The sequence below is a fragment of the Bombina bombina genome, chromosome 6 (assembly GCF_027579735.1).
Source record: "Bombina bombina isolate aBomBom1 chromosome 6, aBomBom1.pri, whole genome shotgun sequence".
Taxonomy (NCBI): Eukaryota; Metazoa; Chordata; class Amphibia; order Anura; family Bombinatoridae; genus Bombina; species Bombina bombina.
In genome coordinates this window covers 619,778,096-619,806,006 of record NC_069504.1, presented here as the reverse complement: position 1 = coordinate 619,806,006, position 27,911 = coordinate 619,778,096, and the positions used below count along the sequence as shown (strand labels likewise).

At 40.1% G+C, this 27,911-nt stretch overlaps 1 protein-coding gene across 4 annotated transcripts in view; it reads left to right on the top strand.

The window, feature by feature from the left end:
* CHD2 (chromodomain helicase DNA binding protein 2) overlaps nt 1–27,911 on the top strand; it is a 1,035,232-nt gene that overhangs the window by 389,957 nt on the left and 617,364 nt on the right. The window lies entirely within an intron of this gene.

Below are 27,911 nucleotides of genomic sequence, written 5' to 3'. Positions count from 1 at the left end.
GTTGCATAACTAACATTGTTATATTAATTATACAGTACGTTATTAACTCTAACTTTGCCTGTTTCTAAGGTAAAAATTGTATTACTATAATCGTGTTGGTTATGCAATAGTGTGGAATGGATAATAAAGGGATTATCTATTTTTAAACAAGAACAATTTTCAAGAAAAATGTCACTTTTAAAGGGGCATTAAACTCAAAATGTAATTCCCTCTTAAAGGGACAGTAAACACCAGAATTTTTGTTGTTTAAAAAGGTAGATAATCCCTTTATTACCCATTCCCCAGTTTTGCATAACCAACATTGTTATATTAATATACTTTTTACCTCTGTGATTACCTTGTATCTATACCTTTGCAAACTGCCACCTTATTTCAGTTCTTTTGACAGACATGCATTTTTAGCCAATCAGTGCTTGCTCTTAGGAGCTTCACGTGCCAGAGCTCAATGTTATCTATATGAAACACATGAACTAACGCCCTCTAGTGGTGAAAAACTATCAAAATGCTTTCAGATTAGAGGCAGTCTTCAAAGTCTAAGAAATTAGCACATGAACCTCCTAGATTTAGCTTTCAACTAAGAATATCGAGAACAAAGCAAAATTGGTAATAAAAGTAAATTGGAATGTTGTTTAAAATTACATGCCCTATTTAAATCATGAAAGATTTTTTGCGTCTTTACTGTCCCTTTAAATGTTTAACTGTGTGTAGTTTAAACAAAAACAACATTGCATTGCACATCCGTTTCATCAAGAATATTGAACTACTAAAACTCCTTTACAAGAAATAAATCAAAAAAACATCAGCACTTATAAGGGAACATATGTAATTTAAAGCGGTCAGTCCCAATCTTCTTTAATCAATGCCAGCTGTATGTTAGTATGGAGCGTCAATTACTTTCACACTGGTAAACTGAGATTGAAAGGGAAAATGACAGCACAACAATTCAAGTGTAATTTATTCACCAATTAAAAAGCCACAGTGCGCTAATGAATTACTCAATAGACAAAATAGAGTACATGCATTCAGTATAATACTACAGATCCTTACATTCAGTCCAAAAAGCACCCCTCCTGACCTTCCAAGCCGCATAGCTGAGAGCCTTCAAAGGAGCAATACCACCCAAAATTCTATGGAGACACTTTGAGGATAATCTTCCAAACATGTATAATTTGCCTGTGACAGGCAAACTTCTGGGCACATTCAGAATATGGTACAAATTGTAGCAAAACTCTGGAACAAAAGTTTTTCTACAATTTCTAATACCATGTTGGAACTGAATTCTAAATGCACTCAAAGTAGATGTATCCGATTTCCAATCTTTATAAAAGTAAAAGCCACTTTATTGAAATGTATTAAAAACAAATGTATACATGACCGCAAGTACACAGATGCATTTTGTGCCTGACAGGCACTTAATCATTGACTGTCTTACAGTACCATACACACCTGCATTTATAGGTTTTGTAATTATCTACCTTTAACTTTAACCACCTCCTACTGTCACCTTAAAGGGACACTGAATCCAATTTTTTTCTTTTGTAATTCAGAAAGAGCATGCGATTTTAAGCAACTTTCTAATTTACTCCTATTATCAATTTTTCTTCGTTCTCTTGCTATCATTATTTGAAAAAGAAGGTATCTAAGCTTTTTTTTTGGTTTCAGTACTCTGGACAGCACTTTTTAATTGGTGGATGAATTTATCCACCAATCAGCAAGACAACCCAGGTTGTTCACCAAAAATGGGCCGGCATCTAAACTTACATTCTTGCATTTCAAATAAAGATACCAAGAGAATGAAGAAAATGTGATAATAGGAGTAAATTAGAAAGTTGCTTAAAATTTCATGCTCAATCTGAATCACGAATGAAAAATGTTGGGTACAGTGTCCCTTTAACTATTTACATACTGCAGTACATTAATGAAATATGAACATCCCACTCATTTTGAATCCCCTTTGATGTTTAGTACATAATTAAAAAATGGATAAGTTTAAACTCCAACTGATGTTTGCATGCTGTGATAATCCTTGTGCTCTAGGACTAGTTTAGAAAGCAGTGGTGGAACCAGGTTTTTGTTTTATATTTGATTTTTTTTAAAGCAGTGGTGGAACCAGGTTAATAGGATCCTGCTCGTCTATGGCAGAAACACTCCACAATAGAAACAAAACAAAGTTACTGTGTTCCAGTGGTGATCTGAAGGCACCTTATTATCCAGATAGCAAAACCGAAAAATGCAAAAAAAATGCAGCTATGATTTATGTGTACTATGTAACAATTTATTGTAGCCCCAAATCAATTGACGGCTACTTAGAAGATTTAAAATCACATAAGCTTATATACAATTGTGTCCCCGGTTAATAGTGTCCTCTCTCCACCGTCCACATGTGCATGATATGCTGAACAGCAATTATTCTCCTATGTTCAGTCCCCTCCGTTAATAAAGTCTTAAAAATTATTTGTGAAAAGTTATTTATGAAATATTATTTGTGATAAAATCAGTTTCAACCATCCTAGAATGGACAGTCCAGTCCCCATATACCAGGAAATTCCCCTGTGTTTATCCTCATGGTCCCCCTACAATCATTCTTAAAATACAAAACAATAGAGAAAACCTCTCGAACAGAAAATATCACAGCTTTTTCCACTACAAATGTGACTTTTTTTTATTGAGTTCTTCCATTATTAAGTCTGAGCCGGACAGATAGCTGAGCTCTGTAGAAACCCAAGGGTTGCAGGTTCGATCCCCGGCGGGGTCCACTCAGCCTTTTCATCCTTCCGAGGTCGATAAAATGAGCAGCGCCTTGAGACCCTTATGGGTGATTAGCCGCGCTTTACAAGTACATACTGATTTATGATTTATGTCCATCACAAGTTTGATAGAACATCATTTATTTCCTACTCCTCAATCTTCTTTATCCAGAAATGGTGTGTCCATTGTTTTCAGGCATGTTGCTGGTGGCTGAATTCATGAATGACAGGATGCTTTCTCTAGTTAAAGGGACAGTGCACACCAATTTTCATACACCTGCATGTAATAGACACTACTATAAAGAAGATTATGCACAGATACTGTTCTAAACAACTATCAGCTTTGCATGTTGAAACAATATAATTGGGATTGCAACAATCTTTCTCAGATTATTCAGTTAGGTTTTTCAGTAAGACAATCACTTTCTTGTTTGACATCTCTCCAGAATGTCTCTGAGGGAATTTCTTTCCTTTGTCCAGCTTGGGAAGTTTTTACCACAGATGTGAGTCTCTCGATTTGGTGCACAGTCTGGGGGTCTCAGAGATTGCAGGGAGTCTGATCTTCTTAGGAGGCGAGGTTACCAATCAATACTCTAGAGCTTTGTGCGATCTTTAGGGCTCTCCAGGCCTGGCCTTCTCTCAAAGAGCTTCCTTTACCTTTGTTTCCTATCGGAGAACATGACTGTTGTAGCCTACATCAATCATCAGAAAAGTACTTGCAGTGCACTGGCAATGGAGGAAGTGGCTGACATTTTATCCTGGGCAGAGTTCCATCAGTATACAGTTTCAGCAATTCACATTGCAGGAGTCAACAATTGGGAGGCAGACTATTTGATTAAAGGGATACTCAGGTCAAATAAATTTTTCTTGATTCAGATACAGCATGTCATTTTAAACAACTTTCCAATTTACTTCCATTAAAAAAATGTGCACAATCTTTTATATTTACACTTTTTGAGTCACCAGCTCCTACTGAGCATGTGCAGGAATTATACAGACTATACGTATATGCATTTGTGATTGGTTGATTGCTATCACATGGTACAAGGGGAGTGGAAATATACATAACTTTAAAATTTGTTAGAAAAAATCTACTACTCATTTGAAATTCAGAGTAAATGCTATTGTATTGTCTTGTTATCTTGCATTTGTTGATTATGCAAATCTACTGTGTTTATTGGTCCTTTAATAAATGAGAGAAAAATAAATACTGGCACTGTGATTAATAATAAGAGGAAAAAGACCATAAAAACACTGGTCCCATCAATAATATGCAATACACACTCCCATAGACAGGAGAGAAAAAAAGGGTTGTAGCTTGTAGCACTCATCCTCATACAAAAAAGTAATTATGCTAAAACTTGACCTTTAATAATAATAATGGAAATAATAACAGGAAACTCAGGAATCATACCCCACCACTAGCATAAAGTAGTGTAGCACCCCCCTGTTTCCAGATGTTGTTAGAGCTTTACAATATTACCTGCAAGCTACTTTTCAGTTTAGACAATCTACCAGTGTGTTCTTTTTTAGGTAAGCATAAGGGCCAGAAGACTGCATCTAGATTTGATTCATAAAGCTTACTTGGAGGCGGGGCAGTCTTCTCCTCTACGTATCACAACTCATTCTACCTGTTCCAACATTACATCCTGGGCTTTCAAGAATGGGGCTTCAGTAAATTAAATATGCAAGGCAGCAACTTAGGCATCATTACACACGTTTACTACATTCTACTGTTTTGATGTTTTTGCCTCTGCTGAGGCTGCTTTTGGCAGGAAAGTTCATTAGGCTGTAGTGTCTAGTAAATAGATGCCTGACTTTTGTCCCACCCATTTTTTGTTGACTCCATATCTTGGGTATTCAATCCCAATATTAATGGTTCGCAGACTTTCACCACCTTAAGAAAGAAAACATAATTTATGCCTACCTGATAAAATTACTGTCACAAGATCAGCCCAAGTTTCTTTTTTTTTGTTTTTTGTTTTTTTTATTTCTAGTTTGCACCTCTTTTACCCTACTCTGTCTTTACTACTTTCTGTTTCTCCTTTACTTGGCTATACAATAGACTGGGATGTACATATATTTTTTTTTTTTTTTAAAGAGACAGAACCCAATTTTTCCTGATTCCTTTACAGGGACATACGTCTCTTATATTGTGTCAATATGTGTGTTCCTCTGAGGGTTTTTGTGCCTGTTATACTGAATTCCTTTGCTGCAATCTAATTTTAGATACTTGCCTGTCTTTACTATTCTAAGTCGTCATGGAGCGAACTGGTGCAGCTAAAGTCTTAGGGCTTAAAGGAACATGAAACCCAAAATTTGTCTTTCATGATTCAGATAGCAAATACAATTTTAAACAACTTTCCTATTTACTTCTATTATTTAATTTGCTTCCTTCTCTTGTTATCCTTTGCTGAAAGCTTTATCTAGGAAAGCTCAGGAGCAGCAGAGAACCTAGGTTCTAGCTGTTGATTAGTAGCTGCATATATATATCGGATGTGATTGGGTCACCCATGAGTTCAGTTAGAAACCATTAGTGGGTTGCTGCTACTTCAACAAATGATACCAAGAGAATGAAACAAATTAGTTAATAGAAATAAATTAGAAAATTGTTTAAAATTATATTCTCTATCTGAATCATGAAAGAAAAATATTGGGTTTCATGTCCCTTTAAAGTGAATGTAAATTTTGATGAATCAGTGCCCATGTTTTTGGCTAGTGTTTTAATCCTATTAAAAACAGGGGCACTTTCATTCATCAAACTTTACATTTCACTGGTTTTGTTAAAATACTTACCTTTTTCTTCGTGAAAGTCGCTCCAGCGCTTCCCCAGCCTGTCGCAAGCCTCTTCCTACGTCAGAAATGATGATCTCGGCTTTCCTCCAATCACGGCGTTGCTTTAGGTAATGATTCTCCCGGGGAAGCCGTGATTCAAGGATGCTAGAATCCTCATTGCTGACGTATGAAGAGACTTGCGACGGGCTAGAGAAGCGCTGGAGCGGCTTTCAAGAAGAGAAGGTAAAAGTATTTTAACAAAACCAGTGAAATGTAAAGTTTGATGAATGAAAGTGCCCCTGTTTTTATTAGGATTTTTTAAAAACCGGGCACTCATTCCGCAAACTTTACATTCACTTTAACATTAATCCCTTAGGACAGTCTAATGACAATTTAACAACTTCTCATATGCGTTTGCTATGTAAGGAAGTGTTGATGTGTCCACCTACTCGGCTTTATAACCTATGTGCTGAGTCTCTCAGCTTGAAGGCTTGGGGAGTGAACACCTTATTTTAAAGCAAAGAGGCTTTTCTAATACTGTAGCTAAAACCTTAATATAGGCCAGAAAGCCTGTTACAAAAACAGTCTCACAATATTTTCTTTCCTGGTGTGAAAAACACAAGTCTGCCTTATGTGAGTCTAGGATTTACCGGTGGAACTCTTGTATTCTGCAAATTCTACATTTTTTGCACGATGATCTGGATAAGGGTTTATTAGCCCTTTCCATTATCCCCTTAAAGGGACAGTCTAGTCAAAATTAAACGTTCATGATTTAGATAGGGCATGCCATTTAAAACAACCTTCCAATTTCCTTTTATCATCAAAATTGCTTTGGTCTCTTGGTATTCTTTGTGGAAAGCTGGCCCTAGGTAGGCTCATATGCTAATTTCTAAGCCATTGAACTGCCTCTTATCTCAGTACGTTTTGACAGTTTTTCACAGTTAGACTCTGTTAGTTGATGTGTGTCATAAGTGTGCTCACTCCCATGGAGTTAAGAGTCTGCACTGATTAGCTAAAATGCATGTCTGTCAAAAGAACGGAGATAAGGGGGCAGTCGGCATAGGCTTAGAACAAGGTAATCACAGAGGTAAAACGTGTATTAATATAAGTGTTGGTCATTCAAAACTGGGGAATGGGTAATAAAGGAATTATCTATTTTCTTCTGTTAAGTGTGATCAGTCCACGGGTCATCATTACTTGTGGGATATTAACTGCTCCCCTACAGGAAGTGCAAGAGGATTCACCCAGCAGAGTTGCTATATAGCTCCTCCCCTCTACGTCACCTCCAGTCATTCTCTTGCACCCAACGACTAGATAGGATGTGTGAGAGGACTATGGTGATATATTTAGTTTTTATATCTTCAATCAAAAGTTTGTTATTTTATAATAGCACCGGAGTGTGTTATTCCTTCTCTGGTAGAATTTGAAGAAGAATCTACCTGAGTTTTTCTATGATTTTAGCCGGAGTAGTTAAGATCATATTGCTGTTTCTCGGCCATCTGAGGAGAGGTAAACTTCAGATCAGGGGACAGCAGGCAGATTAATCTGCAAAGAGGTATGTAGCAGTTTATTATTTTCTGACATGGAATTGATGAGAAAATCCTGCCATACCGTTATAATGTAAACTCAGCCTTGAATGCAGTAGATGTAGCTGATATCAGGCTGTCATGTATGTATATTTTACACTTCAGTTTTCTGGGAAATGGTACTTCTCTGGCTTTTAAACTGTATACATAGACTTAACCTATTTTGCAGGGACTTGCAATAGGTTTTAAATGACAATTAATTATTGAGGTAAAACGTTTTTTTGCTGGCATGTAAAAACGTTTTTTTCTCTGAGGTACTGGGTGAAAAAATGTTTTGGGCACTTTTTTTCCACTTGGCAATAGTTTTGATTTAAATTAGAGCAGTTCACTGATCCCTCTCACTGTTATGTGTGTGGGGGAGGGGCCATTTTGGTGCTTTCACTATGCATCAGAAAAACTCAGTCAGAGGTTCATTTTCTTCCTGCATGATCCGGTTCATCTCTACAGAGTTCAGGGATCTCAAGAGTCTTTTTTGAGGGAAGTAATCATTCACAGCAGAGCTGTGCTGATTGTATTGACTGTGATATAAAAAACGTTTATTTGTGTATTTTTTTCTGCTGCCTGGGTTAGTTATCATTTGCTGAGGGGAACAATCCTTTGCTAAAACTGTATATTCTGACAAAGATTGATGCTATAACTTAATTATTTTATCTGTTATAATATTTTCTGTGCTTCTTAAAGGCACAGTTCGTTTTCATATTATTTGTAAATTACTTTGAAAAGTATTTCCAAGTTGCTGTTTATTTGCTAGTGTGTTAAACATGTCTGATTCAGAGGAATATCTCTGTGCTATATGTGTTAATGCCAAAGTGGAGCCCAATAGAAATTTATGTACTAAATGTATTGATGCTACTTTAAAAAATAGTCAATCTGTACAAATTGAACATATTTCACCAAACAACGAGGGGAGAGTTATGCCGACTAACTCGCCTCACATGTCAGTACCTGCATCTCCCGCTCAGGAGGTGCGTGATATTGTAGCGCCGAGTGCATCTGGGCGGCCATTACAAATCACATTACAAGATATGGCTACTGTTATGACTGAAGTTTTGGCTAAACTACCAGAACTAAGAGGTAAACGTGATCACTCTGGGATGAGAACAGAGTGCGCTGATAATGCAAGGGCCATGTCTGATACTGCGTCACAGTTTGCAGAACGTGAAGACGGAGAGCTTCATTCTGTGGGTGACGGTTCTGATCCAAATAAACTGGACTCAGACATTTCAAATTTTAAATTTAAGCTTGAGAACCTCCGTGTGTTACTAGGGGAGGTATTAGCGGCTCTGAATAATTGTAACACAGTTGCAATCCCAGAAAAAATGTGTAGGTTGGATAAATATTTTGCGGTACCGACGAGTACTGACGTTTTTCCTATACCTAAGAGACTTACTGACATTGTTACTAAGGAGTGGGATAGACCCGGTGTGCCTTTCTCACCCCCTCCTATATTCAGAAAAATGTTTCCAATAGACGCCGCCACACGGGACTTATGGCAAATGGTCCCTAAGGTGGAGGGAGCAGTTTCTACTTTAGCTAAGCGTACCACTATCCCAGTGGAGGATAGCTGTGCTTTTTCAGATCCAATGGATAAAAAATTAGAGGGTTACCTTAAGAAAATGTTTGTTCAACAAGGGTTTATATTGCAACCTCTTGCATGTATTGCGCCTGTCACGGCTGCAGCAGCATTTTGGTTTGAGTCTCTGGAAGAGACACTTCAATCATCCACACTAGATGACATCACACACAAACTTAAATTCCTTAAGTTAGCTAATTCATTTATTTCAGATGCCGTAGTACATTTAACTAAACTTGCGGCTAAAAATTCAGGATTCGCCATTCAGGCACGCAGAGCTCTGTGGCTAAAATCCTGGTCAGCTGATGTTACGTCTAAATCTAAATTGCTTAATATTCCTTTCAAAGGGCAGACCTTATTCGGGCCCGGCTTGAAAGAGATTATTGCTGACATTACAGGAGGTAAAGGTCATGCCCTGCCTCAGGACAAGGCCAAAGCCAAGGCTAGACAGTCCAATTTTCGTTCCTTTCGTAATTTCAAAGCAGGAGCAGCATCAACTTCCTCTGCACCAAGACAGGAAGGAGCTGTTGCTCGCTACAGACAAGGCTGGAAACCTAACCAGTCCTGGAACAGGGGCAAACAGGCCAGAAAACCTGCTGCTGCCCCTAAGACAGCATGAATTGAGGGCCCCCGATCCGGGACCGGATCTAGTGGGGGGCAGACTTTCCCTCTTCGCCCAGGCTTGGGCAAGAGATGTTCAGGATCCCTGGGCGTTAGAGATCATATCTCAGGGATACCTTCTGGACTTCAAATCCTCTCCCCCAAGAGGGAGATTTCATCTGTCAAGGTTGTCAACAAACCTAACAAAGAAGGAAGCGTTTCTACGCTGCGTACAAGATCTTTTATTAATGGGAGTGATCCATCCAGTTCCGCGGTTGGAACAAGGACAAGGGTTTTACTCAAATCTGTTTGTAGTTCCCAAAAAGAGGGAACCTTCAGGCCAATCTTGGATTTAAAGATCCTAAACAAATTCCTAAGAGTTCCATCGTTCAAGATGGAAACTATTCGAACAATTTTGCCCATGATCCAAGAGGGTCAGTACTTGACCACAGTGGATTTAAAGGATGCTTACCTTCACATACCGATTCACAGAAGTCATTACCGGTATCTAAGGTTTGCCTTTTTAGACAGGCATTACCAGTTTGTAGCTCTTCCATTCGGACTGGCTACGGCTCCAAGAATCTTCACAAAGGTTCTGGGCACTCTTCTGGCGGTACTAAGACCGCGAGGAATTTCAGTAGCTCCGTACTTAGACGACATACTGATACAAGCTTCAAGCTTTCAAACTGCCAAATCTCATACAGAGATAGTACTGGCATTTCTAAGGTCGCATGGATGGAAAGTGAACGAAGAGAAAAGTTCTCTCTTTCCACTCACAAGAGTTCCCTTCCTGGGGACTCTGATAGATTCTGTAGAAATGAAGATTTACCTGACAGAGGACAGGTTAACAAAACTTCAAAATGCATGCCGTGTCCTTCATTCCATTCAAGAGACCAGAAATTCTCTTCTATGGTGGCTTTATCGGCCACATCTGTCCAGGGGAATGCCATTCAGCAGGCCAGACTGGTCAATTGTAACAACAGACGCCAGCCTACTAGGTTGGGGCGCTGTCTGGAATTCTCTGAAGGCTCAGGGACTATGGAATCAGGAGGAGAGTCTTCTTCCAATAAACATTCTGGAATTGAGAGCAGTCCTCAATGCTCTTCTGGCTTGGCCCCAGTTAGCAACTCGGGGGTTCATCAGGTTCCAGTCGGACAACATCACGACTGTAGCTTATATCAACCATCAGGGAGGGACAAGAAGCTCCCTAGCAATGATGGAAGTATCGAAGATAATTCGCTGGGCAGAGTCTCACTCTTGCCACCTGTCTGCAATCCACATCCCGGGAGTGGAGAACTGGGAGGCGGATTTCTTAAGTCGTCAGACTTTTCATCCGGGGGAGTGGGAACTTCATCCAGAGGTCTTTGCCCAAATACTTCCACGTTGGGGCAAACCAGAGATAGATCTCATGGCGTCTCGACAGAACGCCAAGCTTCCGCGCTACGGGTCCAGATCCAGGGATCCGGGAGCGGTCCTGATAGATGCCTTGACAGCACCATGGACCTTCAGGATGGCTTATGTGTTTCCACCTTTCCCGATGCTTCCTTGATTGATTGCCAGAATCAAACAGGAGAAAGCATCAGTGATTCTAATAGCGCCTGCATGGCCACGCAGGACTTGGTATACAGATCTGGTGGACATGTCATTCTGTCCACCTTGGTCGTTACCTCTGAAACAGGACCTTCTGATTCAGGGTCCTTTCAAACATCAAAATCTAACTTCTCTGAAGCTGACTGCTTGGAAATTGAACGCTTGATCTTATCAAAGCGTGGTTTTTCTGAGTCAGTTATTGATACCTTAATACAGGCTAGGAAGCCTGTCACCAGAAAGATTTACCATAAAATATGGCGTAAATACCTATATTGGTGCGAATCCAAAGGTTACTCTTGGAGTAAGGTTAGGATTCCTAGGATATTGTCTTTTCTACAAGAAGGTTTAGAAAAGGGGTTATCCGCTAGTTCCTTAAAGGGACAGATCTCAGCTCTGTCCATTCTGTTACACAAGCGTCTGTCAGAAGTTCCAGACGTTCAGGCTTTTTGTCAGGCTTTGGCCAGGATTAAACCTGTGTTTAAAGCTGTGGCTCCACCATGGAGTTTAAACCTTGTTCTTAACGTTTTACAGGGTGTTCCGTTTGAACCCCTTCATTCCATTGATATAAAGTTGTTATCTTGGAAAGTTCTATTTTTAATGGCTATTTCCTCGGCTCGAAGAGTCTCTGAGTTATCAGCCTTACATTGTGATTCTCCTTATTTGATTTTTCACTCGGATAAGGTAGTTCTGCGTACTAAGCCTGGGTTCTTACCTAAGGTAGTCACTAACAGGAATATCAATCAGGAGATTGTTGTTCCATCCTTGTGCCCAAATCCTTCTTCGAGGAAGGAACGTCTTTTGCACAATCTGGATGTAGTTCGTGCCCTTAAATTTTATTTACAGGCAACTAAAGATTTTCGACAAACGTCTTCCCTGTTTGTCGTTTACTCTGGTCAGAGGAGAGGTCAAAAAGCTTCTGCTACCTCTCTCTCTTTTTGGCTTCGTAGCATAATTCATTTAGCTTATGAGACTGCTGGACAGCAGCCTCCTGAAAGAATTACAGCTCATTCCACTAGAGCTGTGGCTTCCACTTGGGCCTTTAAGAATGAGGCCTCTGTTGAACAGATTTGCAAGGCTGCAACTTGGTCTTCGCTTCATACTTTTTCCAAATTTTACAAATTTGACACTTTTGCTTCCTCGGAGGCTATTTTTGGGAGAAAGGTTCTTCAGGCAGTGGTTCCTTCTGTATAAAGAGCCTGCCTATCCCTCCCGTCATCCGTGTACTTTTGCTTTGGTATTGGTATCCCACAAGTAATGATGACCCGTGGACTGATCACACTTAACAGAAGAAAACATAATTTATGCTTACCTGATAAATTCCTTTCTTCTGTAGTGTGATCAGTCCACGGCCCGCCCTGTTTTTTAAGGCAGGTAAATATTTTTTAAATTATACTCCAGTCACCACTACACCCTTGGCTTCTCCTTTCTCGTTGGTCCTTGGTCGAATGACTGGAGGTGACGTAGAGGGGAGGAGCTATATAGCAACTCTGCTGGGTGAATCCTCTTGCACTTCCTGTAGGGGAGCAGTTAATATCCCACAAGTAATGATGACCCGTGGACTGATCACACTACAGAAGAAAGGAATTTATCAGGTAAGCATAAATTATGTTTTCTTTCATGTAATTAACAAGAGTCCATGAGCTAGTGACGTATGGGATATACATTCCTACCAGGAGGGGCAAAGTTTCCCAAACCTTAAAATGCCTATAAATACACCCCTCACCACACCCACAAATCAGTTTTACAAACTTTGCCTCCAAGGGAGGTGGTGAAGTAAGTTTGTGCTAGATTCTACTCATTCCAGTTCAGCTGGTAGGGGGCAGGTTACGTTTTTTCAAAGAAATTTGGATCAATTCTGTTCACAATCTTTGGATTCAGAACATTGTTTCAGAAGGGTACAGAATTGGTTTCAAGATGAGACCTCCTGCAAAGAGATTTTTTCTTTCCCGTGTCCCAGTAAATCCAGTGAAAGCTCAAGCATTTCTGAATTGTGTTTCAGATCTAGAGTTGGCTGGAGTAATTATGCCAGTTCCAGTTCCGGAACAGGGGATGGGGTTTTATTCAAATCTCTTCATTGTACCAAAGAAGGAGAATTCCTTCAGACCAGTTCTGGATCTAAAATTATTGAATCGTTTTGTAAGGATACCAACGTTCAAGATGGTAACTGTAAGGACTATATTGCCTTTTGTTCAGCAAGGGAATTATATGTCCACAATAGATTTACAGGATGCATATCTGCATATTCCGATTCATCCAGATCATTATCAGTTCCTGAGATTCTCTTTTCTAGACAAGCATTACCAATTTGTGGCTCTACTGTTTGGCCTTGCTACAGCTCCAAGAATTTTCACAAAGATTCTCGGTGCCCTTCTGTCTGTAATCAGAGAACAGGGTATTGTGGTATTTCCTTATTTGGACGATATCTTGGTACTTGCTCAGTCTTTACATTTAGCAGAGTCTCATACGAATTGACTTGTGTTGTTTCTTCAAGATCATGGTTGGAGGATCAATTTACCAAAAAAAATTCTTTGATTCCTCAAACAAGGGTAACCTTTCTGGGTTTCCAGATAGATTCAGTGTCCATGACTCTGTCTTTAACAGACAAGAGACGTCTAAAATTGATTACAGCTTGTCGAAACCTTCAGTCTCAATCATTCCCTTCGGTAGCCTTATGCATGGAAATTCTAGGTCTTATGACTGCTGCATCGGACGCGATCCCCTTTGCTCGTTTTCACATGCGACCTCTTCAGCTCTGTATGCTGAACCAATGGTGCAGGGATTACACGAAGATATATCAATTAATATCTTTAAAACCGATTGTTCGACACTCTCTAACGTGGTGGACAGATCACCTTCGTTTAATTCAGGGGGCTTCTTTTGTTCTTCCAACCTGGACTGTAATTTCAACAGATGCAAGTCTCACAGGTTGGGGAGCTGTGTGGGGATCTCTGACGGCACAAGGAGTTTGGGAATCTCAGGAGGTGAGATTACCGATCAATATCTTGGAACTCCGTGCAGTTTTCAGAGCTCTTCAGTTTTGGCCTCTTCTGAAGAGAGAATCGTTCATTTGTTTTCAGACAGACAATGTCACAACTGTGGCATACATCAATCATCAAGGAGGGACTCACAGTCCTCTGGCTATGAAAGAAGTATCTCGAATTTTGGTTTGGGCGGAATCCAGCTCCTGTCTAATCTCTGCGGTTCATATCCCAGGTGTAGACAATTGGGAAGCGGATTATCTCAGTCGCCAAACGTTGCATCCGGGCGAATGGTCTCTTCACCCAGAGGTATTTCTTCAGATTGTTCAAATGTGGGGGCTCCCAGAGATAGATCTGATGGCCTCTCATCTAAACAAGAAACTTCCCAGGTATCTGTCCAGATCCCGGGATCCTCAGGTGGAGGCAGTGGATGCATTATCACTTCCTTGGAAGTATCATCCTGCCTATATCTTTCCGCCTCTAGTTCTTCTTCCAAGAGTAATCTCCAAGATTCTGAGGGAATGCTCGTTTGTTCTGCTAATAGCTCCGGCATGGCCTCACAGGTTTTGGTATGCGGATCTTGTCCGGATGGCATCTTGCCAACCATGGACTCTTCCGTTAAGACCAGACCTTCTGTCACAAGGTCCTTTTTTCCATCCGGATCTGAAATCCTTAAATTTAAAGGTATGGAGATTGAACGCTTGATTCTTGGTCAAAGAGGTTTCTCTGACTCCGTGATTAATACTATGTTACAGGCTCGTAAATCTGTATCTCGAGAGATATATTATAGAGTCTGGAAGACTTATATTTCTTGGTGTCTTTCTCATCATTTTTCTTGGCATTCTTTTAGAATACCGAGAATTTTACAGTTTCTTCAGGATGGTTTAGATAAGGGTTTGTCCGCAAGTTCTTTGAAAGGACAAATCTCCGCTCTTTCTGTTCTTTTTCACAGAAAGATTGCTATTCTTCCTGATATTCATTGTTTTGTACAAGCTTTGGTTCGTATAAAACCTGTCATTAAGTCAATTTCTCCTCCTTGGAGTTTGAATTTGGTTCTGGGAGCTCTTCAAGCTCCTCCGTTTGAACCTATGCATTCATTGGACATTAAATTACTTTCTTGGAAAGTTTTGTTCCTTTTGGCCATCTCTTCTGCTAGAAGAGTTTCTGAATTATCTGCTCTTTCTTGTGAGTCTCCTTTTCTTATTTTTCATCAGGATAAGGCGGTGTTGCGAACTTCTTTTGAATTTTTACCTAAAGTTGTGAATTCCAACAACATTAGTAGAGAAATTGTGGTTCCTTCATTATGTCCTAATCCTAAGAATTCTAAGGAGAAATCGTTGCATTCTTTGGATGTTGTTAGAGCTTTGAAATATTATGTTGAAGCTACGAAATCTTTCCGTAAGACTTCTAGTCTATTTGTTATCTTTTCCGGTTCTAGGAAAGGCCAGAAAGCTTCTGCCATTTCTTTGGCATCTTGGTTGAAATCTTTAATTCATCTTGCCTATGTTGAGTCGGGTAAAATTCCGCCTCAGAGAATTACAGCTCATTCTACTAGGTCAGTATCTACTTCCTGGGCGTTTAGGAATGAAGCTTCGGTTGACCAGATCTGCAAAGCAGCAACTTGGTCCTCTTTGCATACTTTTACTAAATTCTACCATTTTGATGTATTTTCTTCTTCTGAAGCAGTTTTTGGTAGAAAAGTTCTTCAGGCAGCGGTTTCAGTTTGAATCTTCTGCTTATGTTTTTTGTTAAACTTTATTTTGGGTGTGGATTATTTTCAGCAGGAATTGGCTGTCTTTATTTTATCCCTCCCTCTCTAGTGACTCTTGTGTGGAAAGATCCACATCTTGGGTAGTCATTATCCCATACGTCACTAGCTCATGGACTCTTGTTAATTACATGAAAGAAAACATAATTTATGTAAGAACTTACCTGATAAATTCATTTCTTTCATATTAACAAGAGTCCATGAGGCCCACCCTTTTTTGTGGTGGTTATGATTTTTTTGTATAAAGCACAATTATTCCAATTCCTTATTTTATATGCTTCGCACTTTTTTTCTTATCACCCCACTTCTTGGCTATTCGTTAAACTGATTTGTGGGTGTGGTGAGGGGTGTATTTATAGGCATTTTAAGGTTTGGGAAACTTTGCCCCTCCTGGTAGGAATGTATATCCCATACGTCACTAGCTCATGGACTCTTGTTAATATGAAAGAAATGAATTTATCAGGTAAGTTCTTACATAAATTATGTTTTTTTTAAACAAAAAATGAGGATCTATACAGAGAATACAATTATAATAAGTATACAAAAATGAGAAAAAGGCGTTGCTCACTCTAAAAGGTCCTTTTTCTAATTTTTATACTTCTAATTTTATTATCTGTATAGATCCCATTTGGAATAACCAAGGTGACAGAAAGAGGCACACTCTGGTAGAAGTGTTGTAGTGGATAACTTTTTGTATGCAATTTACAAGCTGGCCATGCTTCTTTGTTTATTTGTTGTGTTGATTTTGTATGTTGGTGACACAGTTAAGGTGTCTGTTTCTGTGGGTGGGGTCTATGTGAATATATACAGTGTGTGTATGTGTGTGTATATATTAAAATTAAAAGGGACAGTCTACACCAGAATTTGTATTGTTTAAAAAGATAGATAATCCCTTTATTACCCATTTTCTAGTTTTGCACAACCAACACTGTTATATAAATACACATTTCTCTTGTTAAGTGTGTTCAGTCCACGGGTCATCCATTACTTATGGGATATATTCTCCTTCCCATCAGGAAGTTGCAAGAGGATCACCCAAGCAGAGCTGCTATATAGCTCCTCCCCTCACATGTCATATCCAGTCATTCTCTTGCAACCCTCAACAAAGAAGGAGGTCGTGAGAGGAGCTGGAGTTTTTACTTAACTATTCTTCAATCAAAAGTTTGTTATTTTAAATGGCACCGGAGTGTGCTGTTTTTCTATCTCAGGCAGTATTTGGAAGAAGAAACTGCCTGCATTTTTTTTCTATGATCTTAGCAGGCGTAACTAAGATCCACTGGCTGTTCTCGACATTCTGAGGAGTGGGGTAACTTCAGAAACTGGGAATAGCATGCGGGGTCCTCCGCAAATGAGGTATGTACAGTACATTATTTTCTGGGAATGGAATTGACTAAGAAAATACTGCTGTTACCGTATGATGCAAGTACAGCCTTAAATGCAGTAGTGGCAACTGGTATCAGGCTGATAAATGTATGCGCAGTCGAGTTATTTTCTAGGGACTAGAATTTGACTGAGAAAATAGTGTTAAAACTGAAATAATACTTAAGCCTTATCTGCAGTGGTAGCGACTGGTAGCAGGCTTAGTGATAACTTTGCATGACATTGGAAAATGTTGTTTTTTAATAAAACGTTTACTGGCATGTTATTCGTTTTTATGAGGTACTTTGGTGATAAATCTCTTTGGGCATGATTTTTTCCACATGGCTAACATATATTTTCTGCATGGAAACCGTTATATCAGGGCTCCCACTGTTAAAATAGGAGTGGGAGGGACCTTGTTTTAGCGCCTTGTTGCGCAGTTAAAATTCTAGCACAGTCTTCCTGCTTCTTCCTCCTTGATCCAGGACGTCTCTAGAGAGCTCAGGGGTCTGCAAAATTCATTTTTGAGGGAGGTAATCAGTCACAGCAGATATGTGACAGTGTGCTTGACTGTGATTAAAAGCGTTAAATCGTAATTGATATCCGTTTTATCCGTTTCGGGTATTGAGGGGTTAATCATCCTTTTGCTAATGGGTGCAATCCTCTGCTAATAATACACTTCTTGTTAAGAATTGTTTAATTATATCTGTATTTTTGAAGCGCTGCAGCGTTTTTTATATTGCTTGTAAACTTATTGAAAGTGATTTCCAAGCTTGCTAGTTTCATTGCTAAGTCTGTTTAAACATGTCTGATTCAGAGGAAACTGTTTGTTCATCATGTTCAAAAGCCAATGTGGAGCCCAATAGAACGATGTGTACCAATTGTATTGATATTGCTTTGAATAAAAGTCAATCTGTACCGATAGAGAAACTATCACCAGACAACGAGGGGGAAGTTATGCCGCCTAACTCTCCTCACGTGTCAGTACCTGCGTCTCCCGCTCGGGAGATGCGTAGGATTGAGACGCCAAGTACATCTAGGCCCTTACAAATCACTTTACATGATATGGCTAATGTTATGAAAGAAGTATTATATAATATGCCCGAATAAGGGGCAAGCGCGATAGCTCTGGGTTAAGGACAGAGCGCGCTGATGACACGAGAGCCATGTCTGATACTGCGTCACAATTTGCAGAACATGAAGACGGTGAGCTTCTGTCGGTGACGGTTCTGATCCGGGGAGACCGGATTCAGAAATTTCAAATTTTAAATTTAAGCTTGAGAACCTCCGTGTGTTACTAGGGGAGGTATTAGCGGCTCTGAATGATTGGGACACGGTGGCAATTCCAGAGAAAATGTGTAGGTTGGATAGATACTATGCGGTACCGGTGTGTACTGACGTCTTTCCTATACCAAAAAGACTTACAGAAATTATTAGTAAGGAGTGGGATAGACCCGGTGTGCCTTTTTCCCCTCCCCCGATATTTAGAAAAATGTTTCCTATAGACGCCACCACACGAGACTTATGGCAGACGGTCCCTAAGGTGGAGGGAGCAGTTTCTACTTTAGCCAAGCGTACCACTATCCCGGTGGAGGATAGCTGTGCTTTCTCAGATCCAATGGATAAAAAATTAGAGGGTTACCTTAAGAAAATGTTTGTTCAACAGGGTTTTATATTGCAGCCTCTTGCATGCATTGCGCCTGTCACGGCTGCAGCGGCATTCTGGTTTGAGTCTCTGGAAGAGGCGATTCGCACAGCGCCATTGGATGAGGCTTTGTGCAAAGTTAGAACCCTTAAGCAAGCTAATGCGTTTGTTTCAGATGCCGTAGTACATCTAACCAAACTTACGGCTAAAAATTCCGGATTCGCCATACAGGCGCGCAGAGCGCTCTGGCTTAAATCCTGGTCAGCGGATGTAACTTCCAAGTCTAAGCTACTTAACATTCCTTTCAAAGGGCAGACCTTTTTCGGCCCGGCTTGAAGGAAATTATTGCTGACATTACGGGAGGTAAGGGCTACGCCCTTCCTCTGGACAGGGCCAAACCAAAGGCCAAACAGTCTAATTTTCGTGCCTTTCGTAACTTCAAGGCAGGAGCAGCATCAACTTCCTCCGCTCCAAAACAGGAAGGAACTACTGCTCGTTACAGACAGGGTTGGAAAGGCAACCAGTCATGGAACAAGGGCAAGCAGGCCAGAAAGCCTACTCCCGCCCCTAATACAGCATGAAGACAGGGCCCCCTATCCGGAGACGGATTTAGTGGGGGGCAGACTTTCTCTCTTCGCCCAGGCTTGGGCAAGAGATGTGCAGGATCCCTGGACGTTGAAGATTATATCTCAGGGATACCTTCTGGATTTCAAAACCTCTCCTCCACAAGGGAGGTTCCATCTATCGAGGTTATCAACAAACCTAGTAAAGAGAGAGGCATTTCTACAATGTGTACAAGACCTCTTAATCATGGGAGTGATCCACTCAGTTCCGCGATCGGAACAGGGACAAGGATTTTACTCAAATCTATTCGTGGTTCCCAAAAAAGAGGGAACCTTCAGACCAATCTTGGACATTAAAGATCTTAAACAAATTCCTAAGGGTACCATCGTTCAAGATGGAAACCATTCGAACCATCCTACCCATGATCCAAGAGGGTCAATATATGACCACAGTGGACTTAAATACCTTCACATACCGATTCACAAAGATCATTATCGGTACCTAAGGTTTGCCTTTCTAGACAGGCATTACCAGTTTGTGGCTCTTCCCTTCGGGTTAGCCACGGCCCCAAGAATTTTTAAGAAGGTTCTGGGTTCACTTCTGGCGGTACTAAGACCACGAGGCATAGCGGTGGCTCCGTACCTAGACGACATTCTGATACAAGCGTCAAGTTTTCAGAATGCAAAGTCTCATACAGAGATAGTTCTAGCATTTCTGAGGTCGCATGGGTGGAAAGTGAACATGGAAAAGAGTTCTCTGTTACCACTCACAAGGGTTCCTTTTCTAGGGACTCTTATAGATTCTGTAGAGATGAAGATTTACCTGACGGAGTCCAGGTTATCAAAGATTCTCAATGCTTGCCGTGTCCTTCATTACGTTCCAAGCCCATCAGTAGCTCAGTGCATGGAGGTAATCGGCTTAATGGTCGCGGCAATGGACATAGTGCCATTTGCGCGCCTGCATCTCAGACCGCTGCAACTATGCATGCTCAGTCAATGGAACGGGGATTATTCAAATCTGTCCCCTTTGCTAAATCTGGACCAGGAGACCAGAGATTCTCTTCTCTGGTGGTTGTCACCTGTTCATCTGTCCAAAGGAATGACCTTTCGCAGACCAGATTGGACGATTGTAACAACGGATGCCAGCCTTCTAGGCTGGGGAGCAGTCTGGAATTCCCTGAAGGCTCAGGGATCGTGGACTCAGGAGGAGAAACTCCTTCCAATAAACATTCTAGAATTAAGAGCAATATTCAATGCTCTTCTAGCTTGGCCTCAGTTAGCAAAACTGAGATTCATCAGATTTCAGTCGGACAATATCACGACTGTGGCTTACATCAATCATCAAGGGGGAACCAGGAGTTCCCTAGCGATGTTGGAAGTCTAGAAGATAATTCGCTGGGCAGAGTCTCACTCTTGCCACCTGTCAGCGATTTACATCCCAGGCGTAGAGAACTGGGAGGCGGATTTCCTAAGTCGCCAGACTTTTCATCCGGGAGAGTGGGAACTTCACCCGGAGGTATTTGCTCAACTGATTCGTCGTTGGGGCAAACCGGATCTGGATCTCATGGCATCTCGCCAGAACGCGAAGCTTCCTTGTTGTGGATCCAGGTCCAGGGACCCGGGAGCGGTGCTGGTAGATGCATTAGCAGCCCCTTGGGTTTTCAACATAGCTTATGTGTTTCCACCATTTCCGTTGCTACCTCGACTGATTGCCAGGATCAAACAGGAGAAGGCATCGGTAATTCTGATAGCGCCTGCGTGGCCATGCAGGACCTGGTATGCAGACCTAGTGGACATGTCGTCCTGTCCACCATGGTCTCTTCCTCTGAGGCAGGACCTTCTAATTCAGGGTCCTTTCAACCATCCAAACCTAATTTCTCTGAGGCTGACTGCCTGGAAATTGAACGCTTGATTCTATCAAAGCGTGGGTTTTCGGATTCGGTTATTGATACATTGATACAGGCTCGGAAACCTGTGACCAGAAAAATTTACCATAAGATATGGCGTAAATATTTATATTGGTGCGAATCCAAGAGTTACTCATGGAGTAAGGTTAGGATTCCTAGGATATTGGCTTTTCTACAAGAGGGTTTAGAAAAGGGTTTATCCGCTAGTTCGCTAAAGGGACAGATTTCAGCTCTGTCTATTCTTTTACACAAACGTCTGGCAGAGAATCCAGACGTCCAGGCCTTTTGTCAGGCTTTGGCTAGAATTAAGCCTGTGTTTAAAGCTGTTGCTCCTCCGTGGAGCTTAAACTTGGTTCTTAAAGTTCTTCAGGGTGTTCCGTTTGAACCCCTTCATTCCATTGATATTAAGCTTTTATCTTGGAAAGTTTTGTTTTTGATGGCTATTTCCTCGGCTCGAAGAGTCTGAGTTATCTGCCTTACATTGTGATTCTCCTTATCTGATCTTTCATTCAGACAAGGTAGTTCTGCGTACGAAACCTGGGTTTTTACCTAAGGTTGTTTCTAACAGGAATATCAATCAAGAGATTGTTGTTCCATCATTATGTCCTAATCCTTCTTCAAAGAAGGAACGTCTTTTGCATAATCTAGACGTGGTCCGTGCTCTGAAGTTCTACTTACAGGCAACTAAAGATTTTAGACAAACTTCTTCTCTGTTTGTCGTTTACTCTGGACAGAGGAGAGGTCAAAAGGCTTCGGCTACCTCTCTCTTTCTGGCTTCGTAGCATAATACGTTTAGCCTATGAGACTGCTGGACAGCAGCCTCCTGAAAGAATTACAGCTCATTCCACTAGAGCTGTGGCTTCCACCTGGGCCTTTAAGAATGAGGCCTCTGTTGAACAGATTTGCAAGGCTGCAACTTGGTCTTCACTTCATACTTTTTCCAAATTTTACAAATTTGACACTTTCGCTTCTTCGGAGGCTGGTTTTGGGAGAGGTTCTACAGGCAGTGGTTCCTTCTGTTTAATGTTCCTGCCTTGTCCCTCCCATCATCCGTGTACTTAGCTTTGGTATTGGTATCCCATAAGTAATGGATGACCCGTGGACTGAACACACTTAACAAGAGAAAACATAATTTATGCTTACCTGAAAAATTTATTTCTCTTGTAGTGTGTTCAGTCCACGGCCCGCCCTGTCTTTTTAAGGCAGGTTCTAAATTTTAAAATTATATCTCCAGTCACCACTGCACCTTATAGTTTCTCCTTTCTCGTCTTGTTTCGGTCGAATGACTGGATATGACATGTGAGGGGAGGAGCTATATAGCAGCTCTGCTTGGGTGATCCTCTTGCAACTTCCTGTTGGGAAGGAGAATATATCCCATAAGTAATGGATGACCCGTGGACTGAACACACTACAAGAGAAATAAATTTATCAGGTAAGCATAAATTATGTTTTTCATCTGTATCATAATGCCCCTGCAAACTCTGGGCCATACAATAGCAATAGTGGTGTTTGGGTTAAGCTGAAGCCTGTTTTATGGGAGGACCAGAGGCAGCGAGCTCCGTGTATCCTAGAGGGAGACCCAAACGCGCTCCAATGCTCCTACGGTGATCAGAGATCTTCCTACCCGAGTCTATACTATAAGGAGATCCTGAGTCCACTAAGTCTACAGCTGCCTTCCGATGACATCCTGCTCGAGACAGCGGTTTTGTTTTGGGAACCCCGATCTGGTCTTGAGAAGTTTTTCAGGCTTACTTTGCTGAGCTCATCAGGCATGTTCTTTTCCCTTCCTGTTCCCCGAGATTGCGGCTAGTCTGTTCGGCCCTGGGCGCGGTAGTCTGGACTTGAAATAAACTGTGACACAGTTTTTGTTTCAAGCTACTGTAAAAGGCTGTCACTGTTATTTTGCACCAATCATACTATTTGTTTAACCGGACTGAGTGTCAATATTTAGCTGCCCCAGTTTATGCATCCACCTCTAAACCCATGCCGTGACATTGATTATGTATGTTGTACACAAAGTTTACTCTCCCTTATTAGTAATTAAGTAGGCACTGTAGAGATGACTGTTTGCTTTTGTCTCTATGAAGTGTGCCATATTCACCTTGTAAGCTGATGTTTGCAAAATAACTTTGATGTGTATAGGTATGACATTTATACTGATATAGTTTACAAATGCTCACATTTTTCTCAGCCCCCAGACGGAGGTTACATTTGAAGTCTATACATATACACTATAAGCTTAATAGGTATGCTCATTTTCTCTTACCCTCATCTCTTTATGGTTCAACTGGTCTCCTGTTGCTGGGCATAGGGCCCGTGCCCAGTCGGCAGGGTTAGATTAGGTTGGATTAGGAGAGAAGAAAATGTTATTCTTGTGTGTAGCTAAAACACTGCTGGTGTCCTACTGTTTGCTTACCATTATCGGCTATAGGGGAGACAACATCTGTACCCAGATTGGGAGAAGTATGGGTGGCCACTAGATCTTTTATATGGGAATTGGGACCAATGTCAGCACCAATATGAATCTCCTTTAACTGGAGACAATTAACGAGAAAGTTCTGAAACCTACTCTCACATTTTAGGTCTGGTATAGGACATGGAGAATGAAGAATTTGTACACAGATTGTTCAAGATGTTTAGTATTGAGCCAAATATACACATGTCCCTATGTTAATTACGTGGGTTTTGAATGCAAGTTTAAGCAGATATCTTGGTTTGGTTTGAGCCGATAATACTTATATCTCTGAGATGTGTGTGATTAAAGCATGCTAAACCCTCCCCCTGCACATCACGCTCCTCAAATATTACCAGCTATGAGTAGGCTATCTATCTTTTAGACATTTAGAATAATCTATATACTATTATGTACAACGCTCCATTAAATGCTTACATTTCCCAGCTGAGTATTCTTAACCACAGGAGCAATTTACTGATTGCTGGTGTTATTTCAATATACTGTTAGCATCTTACTGATGTATTTAGTTATGGCAACTATGTTTTAAACTATTGCTAAGTCTACATTGCAGAGAGACCTGTAATATTTTTCCATGAAGATTAGTATATCTGTGTACAGTTTTCCATCCTGTTATGTTTTGTTTTAATGATGTATGACATGTTTTTTATGTATACGCGACTCCCTACATCCTCCCTCCCTCCCCCCAAGCTTGACTAATGAAAATTGAACATTTGCTTACCTATATTTACCTAACGATAGGTAATTAGGGATTTAAAGGGACACTGTACCCAAAAAATTTATTTTGTAATTCAGAAAGAGCATGCAATTTTAAGCAACTTTCTAATTTACTCCTATTATCAATTTTTCTTCGTTCTCTTGCTATCATTATTTGAAAAAGAAGGCATCTAAGTTTTTTTTTTTGTTTCAGTACTCTGGACAGCACTTTTTTATTGGTGGATGAATTTATCCACCAATCAGCAAGGACAACCCAGGTTGTTCACCAAAAATGGGCCGACATCTAAACTTACATTCTTGCAGTTCAAATAAAGATATCAAGAGAATAAAGAAAATTTGATAATAGGAGTAAATTAGAAAGTTGCTTAAAATTTCATGTTCTATCTGAATCACAAAATAATTTTTTTGGGTACAGTGTCCCTTTAAGTTCAAATATTTAACAATAAGAGGTAAATATTAATTGTGACCACTAGAGGGGAGTAAAGGACTAGTTTCAGTTTACCATGTGCCTTAGATGTACGTGATCTGCTCTAAGCTCTATAGTTACTAGTTTCCTATAAGCCATGTCTCCTATAATCTGTATATTTATATATTTCGGGAACTCTCTATCGCTTGCAACTAGGCGGGTTCTGTACATTTCCTGATGGCTGAGGGTATGTTTAACTCCTGAATATGTTTAGTTTAATGGTTCCCCTAATACGCTACCCCTTTTCTCATGTTTCACTTATGTACCTCTGAAGAGTGATTGTTGTGTGGTTTATAATAACTCTGTGTTGCAGGTTAATTTTTTCTTATTTTTTGTCTGTTTTCTGTAACTAGTGGGATGTCAAGATTAATATGGTTCTGTTCATTGTTAATTGGTTAAGAAGAACCCTAGATCCAGTACCAATAGTAATCTCCTATTTATAACAGGTATAGGATCGTTGTGGAGTATTCTTCATTTCTGTTATTTATACAATAACCCATTCTAGACATACCTACTTAATATTGAGTCTCGACCCTATGTTGCACATTTATCTCACTTCTACTCCTACCCCCCACTCACTATCATCAATTTCCTGATATCATTTGTGCTCCTCCCTCCCCCCCTCCCACGCCCATCGGCTTATTGGATAAGCATCAGAAAATACATCTTATGGAAATCTTATTGTATGGTTTCTATATCCCCCTTAAATTCCTCACTTGACAAAGGCACTACTTTGAGGGCTCACAGGTGACCCTAGCTTATTATAGGAGGATGAAAGATTCTGAGCGGCTTCATTTTGAGTCTAAGGGGATGTATGATTATATATGAAAAATGGATAAATAGGAGGTTTACTTTTTATATTGTATATTAATTAAATACAAGTGTTATTAGCTGTTGCTATATCTCGCTGAAACTCCATACCAACTTTCCTATTTTGGTCAAACTTTTATTATATGTTGAACTCTTAATGTATCAGTGAAACCTCTACAATATTGTTAACATTGGATTTGTAGATGGTATAACCTTGTTGTTCCTGTTTATTCTATAACCTCAATAAAAACATTTATTAAAAAAAAAAAAAAAACATTGACACCCCAAGGTATTGTATATGGAGTGCTTTGATGCAGCAGTTTAAGGCACAAAAAAATGGAGAAAGTGTATGGTGGTAATTTTTAGGGATGGGTGAATGTTTCTAAAAATTCGAAATTTAAAACGAATTTTGATATGTTCGTTCGAATCAAATTTCGAATGTTTATATACCGTTTTAACATTCTATTTTTGAATTTTCGTTTTTTCGAATTTTTCAATAAAATTAGAAAATATTTGTTCGAATAATAGAATGTTTAGCTATGTATTCATTCAATTTCGAAATGTAATATAATAATGTGACATTCAAATTTGAAATAGTATTTCTAGTCTACAACTGTGTTTAATATATGTAATATTCGAATTTGAAATAGTATTTCTAGTCTAATACTGTGTTTTAAATGCGATATTCGATTTGAATGTGATATTCGATTCAAATGTGACATTTGAATTCGAAATAGTATTTCTAGTCTAATACTGTGTTTTATAAATGTAATATTCGAATGTGACATTCGATTCTAATGTGATATTCGATTCAAATGTGACATTCAAAATAGTGTTTCTAGTTTACAATTGTGTTTTATAAATGTAATATTTGAATGTGATATTTGAATGTAACATTCGAATTCGAATGTGACATTCGAAAACTGTAAATAACATTCGAAAATCAAAATTTTAAGAATATTCGTTCTTATCAACATTCTATTATGTAAATCAAATTTCTACAAAAACATTCGTTCTAACATTTGAATTCGGATATAAACACATTCGCCCATCCCTAGTAATTTTTCAATATTCATTTTTACACACACATTGCTTTTTGACTATGATTTAGGAGAGCGTGTTGTAAGTTATTGCAAGAAAACACTCCAGGTTGTACACCCATACCCCCCATTGCATAGGTTTGACAGGGGTTTTGATACAGCACCAATTTTAGAACTTATAAAAAAATAGAACAGTGAAATTTTAAAAAAATAAACAAAAAACCCAAACTCAGTAACAGTAAACATAACCAAACCCCCCCCCCCCAAAAAAAAAAACGCAACGGCAAATGTAAATTTTCTTTTTCCAAAATTGACCAGGGCAATCAGTACAGTAAAAGGTGGTGTCCTTTCTCTGCATTTTTTCTGAGGATTCTGCTTTGCCACAGTAGGGGGGGATTTTCAAAACAAAATGGGTAGCCCCAACTCTGACCTCTCCTATCACCAGCCGGGGAGCAGGTGCATCTTGGTACAAAATCCCCAAAGTGATCTGGAGCTGAAACTGTAATAAGTCTTGTTTCATTCCGGGGTTTGCTTTTTTTGAACAACAAAAAAGCGTTGTTGTTGCAAACTGCATTAAGTAAATTGCAACCCTTTTGTACCAGGCCGTTGTCTTCTGCATAATTAGGTAGGGCTGCAGCAGCTAATTTGCTAGATCAAACCCGGTTATAAGCCTTGATGCACACTGACTTCATTGTGCTCTCAGCTCTGCCACGTACAGAGACCTCAACAGTCCTCTCTGTGTGGATGGTGGTAAGAAGGTATACATCCTTCTGATCTCTGTACTTAACTGCCAACAGCTCCTCTTGGCGCAGAACTGAGGTTCCCAACAATACAATACAGTAGCTTGAACAAAAGGACACTTGTATAAAAATTGTCTACATACAAGTGGTACCCTTTGTTCATCAGGGGTAAAATCAGGTCCCAGACAACCTTGCCACTGGTTCCCATATGTTCTGGGCAGCTTGGAGGGTCAAGGTGGATATCCTTTCCCTTGTACACCCGGAAGACCTGAGTATACCCAGCCTCGCTCTCACAGAGCTTATACACCTTTATGCCATACCTGGAGCACTTGGAAGGAATATACTGCTTGAATCCCAGCCTTCCCTTATACTTCATCAGGGATTCATCCACTCATATATTCCTTCCAGGTGTATAAGCCTCTCCAAACCTGGCAGTAAAGTGGGTAATCAGGGGGCAGATTTCTTCTGTTAAGTGTGATCAGTCCACGGGTCATCATTACTTCTGGGATATTAACTCCTCCCCAACAGGAAGTGCAAGAGGATTCACCCAGCAGAGCTGCATATAGCTCCTCCC